The sequence below is a fragment of the Pteropus vampyrus genome, unplaced genomic scaffold (assembly GCF_000151845.1).
Source record: "Pteropus vampyrus isolate Shadow unplaced genomic scaffold, Pvam_2.0 Scaffold60, whole genome shotgun sequence".
Classification (NCBI taxonomy): Eukaryota; Metazoa; Chordata; class Mammalia; order Chiroptera; family Pteropodidae; genus Pteropus; species Pteropus vampyrus.
In genome coordinates, this window is record NW_011888841.1 from 544,612 (window position 1) to 550,546 (window position 5,935).

The 5,935-nt window shown below is 49.1% G+C and overlaps 1 protein-coding gene across 1 annotated transcript in view; it reads left to right on the forward strand.

Annotated features, from left to right (window-relative positions):
• CDC42BPA (CDC42 binding protein kinase alpha) overlaps nucleotides 1-5,935 on the forward strand; it is a 280,756-nt gene that overhangs the window by 273,154 nt on the left and 1,667 nt on the right. The gene's annotated exons all lie outside the window — the stretch shown is intronic.

Consider the following 5,935-nt stretch of genomic DNA (forward strand, 5'->3'; position numbering starts at 1 on the left):
GCTGTTGAGCAACTTTTCATTTGTTGGCCATCTGTATGTCCTCTTGGGAGAAATGTCTGCAGGTGCTCCGCCCATTTGTTCATTGGATTGTTTGGGGGTTTTTTGGTATTAAGTCGCATGAGTTCCTTATACATTTTGTATATTAATTCCTTATCGGGCGCATCATTTGCGAATGTCTTCTCCCATTCAGGAGGTTGTCTTTTTGTTTTATTGTTCTCCGTTGATGTGCGAAGCCGTTTCAGTTCGATGTAGAAAAGATATTGCTAAGAGCGATGTCAGAGTTTACTACCTATGTGTTCTTCTAGGAGCTTTATGGTTTTAGGTCTTACATGTAATTCTTTAACCCACTGAGTTTATTTTTGTTTATGGTGTAAGAAATTTGTCCGGTTTTTTCAACATCACTTATTGAAAAGACTGTCTTTACCCCATTATATATCTTTGCATCCTTTGTTGTAGATTAATTGGCCACTAATAAGTGAGGGTTATTTCTGGGCTGTCTGTTCTATTCCATTTATCTATATATCTGGTTTTTATGCCAGTGCCATACAGTTTTGATTATTGGAGCTTTATAGTATAGGTTGATCGCAGTGTGGTGCCTCCCACTCTGTTCTTTCTCAAAAAAACTTTTTTGTGGTTCCATATACATTTTAGAATTAGTTCTCAGAATGCTATTGGTATTTTAATAGGAATTGCATTGAATCTGTAGATTGCTTTAGGTAGTAAGGACATTTTAACAATATTAATCCTTCCAATCAATGAACAAGGTATATCCTTCCATTTATTTGTATCTTCTTCAATTTCTTCAGTGTCTTAGAGTTTTCAGAGTATAGGTCTTTTACCTCTTTGGTTAAATTTTTTCCTAAATATTTTATGCTTTTTGATGCAGTTATAAATGGGATTGTTTTCCTAAGTTTTCCTTCTGATTGTTCGTTATTAGTGTATAGAAATGCAAGATTTCTGTATATTGATTCTGTATCCTGCAACTTTACTTATTTATTCTAATAGTTTTTTGGTAGAGTTTTTAGGATTGTCTATATATAGTGTCATGTCATCTGCAAATGAGAGTTTTACTTCTTCCTCTCTGATCCGGATACCTTTTGTTTCATTTTCTTACCTAATTGCTGTGGCTAGGACTTATAGTACGTTTCTGGTGTTAGAGGAATGGCTTTCAGCTTTTCACTATTAGCTGTGGGTTTGTCATATATAACCTTTATGTTGAGATATGTTCTTTCTATACCCACCTTTGAGTTTTTATAATAAAAAAATGAATTTTGTCAAATGCCTATTGAGATGATCATATGGTTGTTATCCTTTATTTAGTTAATAATGATGTATCATACTGATGGTTTAGTTGTTGAGCCAGCCCTGCATCCCTGGGATGACTCTCACTTGGTCATGGTGTATAATCCTTTTAATGTATTATTGAATCCAGTTTGCTAGTACTTTGTTGAGAATTTTTGCATCTGTGTTCATCAAGAATATTGGCCCGTAATTTTTTTTTTGTAATGTCTGTGTCTGGCTTTGGTATCAGGGTAATGCTGGCTTCATATAAGAAGTTTGGAAGCATTCCTCCTTCAATTTTTAAAAAATAGGTAGGATAGGTATTAATTTTTCTTTGAATGTTTGGTAGAATTCGCCTGTGAAACCCTCTAGTCCTGGATTTTTATTTATCAGGAGTTGTTTGATTACTGCTTCAATTTCATTACTAGTAATCTGTTTAGATTTTGTATTTTTTCCTGGCTCAGTGTTGGAAGGTCATATATATACATCTAGAAATTAATCTGTTCTAGATTGTCCAATTTGTTGGCATATAATTGTTTATAGTATTTTTTTAGTGATTCTCTGTATGCCTGTGGTGTTGGCTGTAACTCTTCTCTTTCATTTATGATTTTATTTGGGCTCTAGGTTTTCTTCTGAGTTTGGCTAAAAGTTTGTCAATTTGATTTACCTTTTCAAAGAACCAGCTCTTAGTTTTATTGATCTTTTCTAGTTTTTGAAATTTCTATTCTATTTCTGTTCTGATCTTACCTATTTCCTTCATTTACCTTGGGTTTTGTTCTCTTTCTGCTTCGTGTGTGTGTGGATTGTTCATTTGGGATTTTTCTTGTTTCTCAAGGTAGGCCTGTATAGCTATGAACTTCCCTCTTAAAATTGCTTTTGCTGCATCCTGTAAATTTTGAAAAGTTGTGTTTTATTTGTTTCAAGATAGTTTTTGATTTCCTCTTCGATCCATTGGTTGTTAGTAGCATGTTTAGATCCATGTATTTGGGGTTTTTTCCAGGTTTTTTTTTACTGTAGTTGATTTCTAGTTTCATGCCGTTGTGGTTGGAAAAGATTTCAATCTTCTTGAATCTACTATGGCTTGTTCTGTAGCCTGATATGTGAGCTCTTGAGTGTTTGGTTGAAACATTCTGACAAGAGTGCAGCAGGTGGTACTGGGGGTGAGGGGCCACAGCTGTCATGCAGACCGTCCTGTCCCAAAGTGTGTATTACTCATCAGTCCCAAATTGCAGAAAGTAGATTTTTCCTTTAAGAACCATTCAAACCTAGATGAGAACCTATTTTGGACCTGTGCCATCTCTCCAAGTTATTGCCCGTTACTAGAATTCAGTCTGCCCAGGAAAAACCACTTTTCAGGACGATGAATGTGGGATGAGCCTCACCCTGGGAACAGGTACAAACCCTGCAGGACCATCTGGAGACGGGATGGGGTGTGACACTGACCTCGGGCTTCTCGCCATCAACTGAGAACCCTTTACGAGTGAAAGAATTAATGCCACAATGTGAGGATTTTTTACTTTATTGAAACAAGTAACTCAGACGATTATAAGAACTGTACAAAAATTAACAGCCTGTGATGACCCCTTTAGGTCCAACCAGTGACATCTGCACATTCATCTCCCTCCACAAAGGTGCCTGGGCCTGGAGGGCATGGGAGCTTCCCCCTCACTCGCCACCTCCTAGCAGAGCAGAGATCTGTGTCACCTTCTCTCCCCCTCTGCTGCTCCTTCCCATGGGAGGCAGCAGTTCTCTGGAAAATTCCAGTTGTCAAGAAGTATAGGAACCAGCCAGAAAACAGGCATGGGCCTCAGCTGGTTAAGCACTTGTTGGCACTGCCCGGATTAGCACTGCTCCCAGCTCCAGACTAAAGGCTGGAGAGGAAAAGGGCAGAAAACCACATCTCACTCTAGAAACACGTACACACACAAACCTCGTACTAGACGGTCAATAAAATCCAAAAAGACTTCTCTGTGTATTTTGTAGCAAGGATGCGAAGGGCCTACTCTCTCATCTTCCGGTTAACATTCCCATTAGGGAAAAACCCTGTTACAAAAAGGAAAAGGAAATAAAATTGCCTTTTTACCTTTAGAGTGTTTCAGAAGATGAACAGTAGATTTTGATAGGGTATTTGGGGTTTCATTTCACACCCACTCAGCAATAAAAACCGTGTATAAGTGCTGGCGACAGGGCTCCAAGCAGCACCCCTCCCACCGGAGCCGGCCCCCCCTCCTTCAGCAGAGGACGTGGAATGGAGCTCGCCAGCTTCCTACTCGTGTCGGCCGCACCGGGGCGGAGAGTCCGCACGGCGGCGGCTACTGCTTGGCCTGCCTCTGGCAGTAGTTGCTGTAGGCCTCCTCGAACATGGCCTTACAGGGGAACTGGGCCTTCAGCTTGGAGCAAATGAGGAAGGAGCCCCCCATCTTCCTGTGCAGCGAGTAGGTCTCCTCGGGGGGCGGGATGAGACGGTGCTTCAGCATGATGGGGATCAGGTTGTGGATCTTCTCCGTGGTGCTCTGGGTGCCAAAGTCAAAGGGCTCCTCGGAGGCGAAGGCCTCGCCCAGGATGAGGATGGCGTCCAGGTGGGCGTCCTCCATGGCCTGCAGAGGGAGAGGCTCAGGCGCGCGCTTCACTTTTAACGACACTGAATAACAGTAACTGGAGCGAGAACTCAAATGTACAGGAACTAGGACAACAGGGCGTGTGGACTAGGCTCCGAGTGACGGGGAAGGGAGCGGCGGGGCCTGCAGCAGAAGGCCCACGTAAGGCCCGCGTGAGCCCCGCACTCAGTCTGGACAAACCAGCTTCGGGCCAAAAAGAACCGAGCCAGGTGAGGAGCGGCAGACGACCCTTCCCCCGCAGAGAGCTGCTCCTGGCTTCTGGGCAACAGGAGCACAGACGCTGCCCCTCAGAGGTGTCCAGGACTCCCCAGCGCCCTCCTGCCCTTCCCAGCGAGGGCTGCCATCCCGTTCGCCCTCACCAGAGCCCTGACTCCGTGACTGACCGGTACCCCAACTGGACTGCCCCCAATGCCTGCCCCTCTGAGAACCTCGAGCCTGGGGCTGGGGCAGGTGGCCGGGGGCTCTGTGGAGACCCCTCGGGGTGCCTGTCCCCTCCGGCTCCATCATCCCTTCTTTAGTTCAGTCTCCACTTAAGATGTCAAAGGAAAAGGAGTCCACTGACCCCTCCCTCACACAGGGCCCCGCCCCGGGAGCTCACCTTGACCTCGTAGCCCGTGAGGAACTTCATCTCTATGGATTTCTTCAGTACGGCCTCCCTGTCCCTGTCGGCGGCGGCCCTGATGATCTAGGGGGGCACCGTGGGCAGAGACGAGCTCCTGAGGGTCGGGGACCGCCGCCCACCGCCTCCCCGACTGCTGTCCTTTCTCTCAAGTTCCCAGGCCTGGAGGCCCCAGCCGGTGCTGGGAGCCTGACAAGGCCATGAGCAAGGCCAGGGACAGGAGCCTGGTCAGCCTCCCTCCCTCCAAGTCCCCAGGCGCCTCAGGAAGGTCTGGGCCGAGGCCCTGCCCCTACCTGGATGTAGAGGTCAGTGAAGGACCTGTCAAATTCCCGAGTTGCCCCAAAGTCCAGAAGAGCCACCTGAGAAGGGCGACACAGGGGAAGCTGGCAACTGGGACTGAGACCCCCCATGTCAGAGCCCCTGCTCCAGGAGAAAGCCCAGGTCCCTGCGGCGCCCCCTGGGGCTCACCTTGTGCTGCTGAGGGTCATAGAAGAAGTTGGACCAGTTGGGGTCTGTCTGCATGAACTGGAACTCGAACAGCTCCCGCAGGCACAGGACCAGGATGTTGTAGCAGATCTGGGGCGGGGCGAGGCGGGGCTGGTCACCGTGGGGCCCGGCTGCCTGGTGACCCGAGTCGGGCCGGGACAGCCGGACTCCGTTTCCCTCTCCAACTCCCACCCGCCCGCCTTCTGCCCAGAAGATGACTTTCAATTCCAAGAGCAGACCCCGGGGGCCAGGGCGACACAGCAGCCCCCTTGTCCCCTTCATCCCCACAGGGAGCGCCTGGGGGCTCCGAGGCCAGATGCAGACGCACCTCGTTCCGGATCTCCTGGCTCAGGTCCTCAGCCTGGTCCAGGGGGAAGCCGGACACCAGCTCTGTGGTCAGCACGAGGGGGCTGCAGAGCTCGTCCACAATCTCGGGCACGTAGAAGAAGGGGTGGTCCTTCAGCAGCTCCCTGGCAGGGATGGGATGTCACACCCTGGGCCCAGATCCTCCCTGCCTGTCCCCCCCGACCCCCTCCAGGGATGACGCCTGGCAACGAGGGACTGAGCCAAGTGCAGTGCCCTGCTTCATGTTGGCCAGGACACGGCTAAGGCCCCAGGCCCCGACCACAGCCACCTGCCCCCGCAGAATGAGAGAAGCCCTCACCCCTCCCCCATGGGCTGCCCACTGGTGGCCCTTCTGTCTCCCGCTGGAGGGAGCAACAGGCGAGGGGCCCAAGGCCCAGCTGCCCAGACTGGAGCCACACCGGAACTTCCTGGCACAGGCGGCCTCTCGCTGGTAGTCACACTCAAGGGCCAGCTCCCGCCTCAGTACGTCAATCAGGTGCTCGGGAAACAGGCCTGGGTGGAGAGGAGGTGTCACACTGGGGCTGCCCAGGGAGGCCCCCTTGGGTGCCCAGAGTCTGTCCCAAAT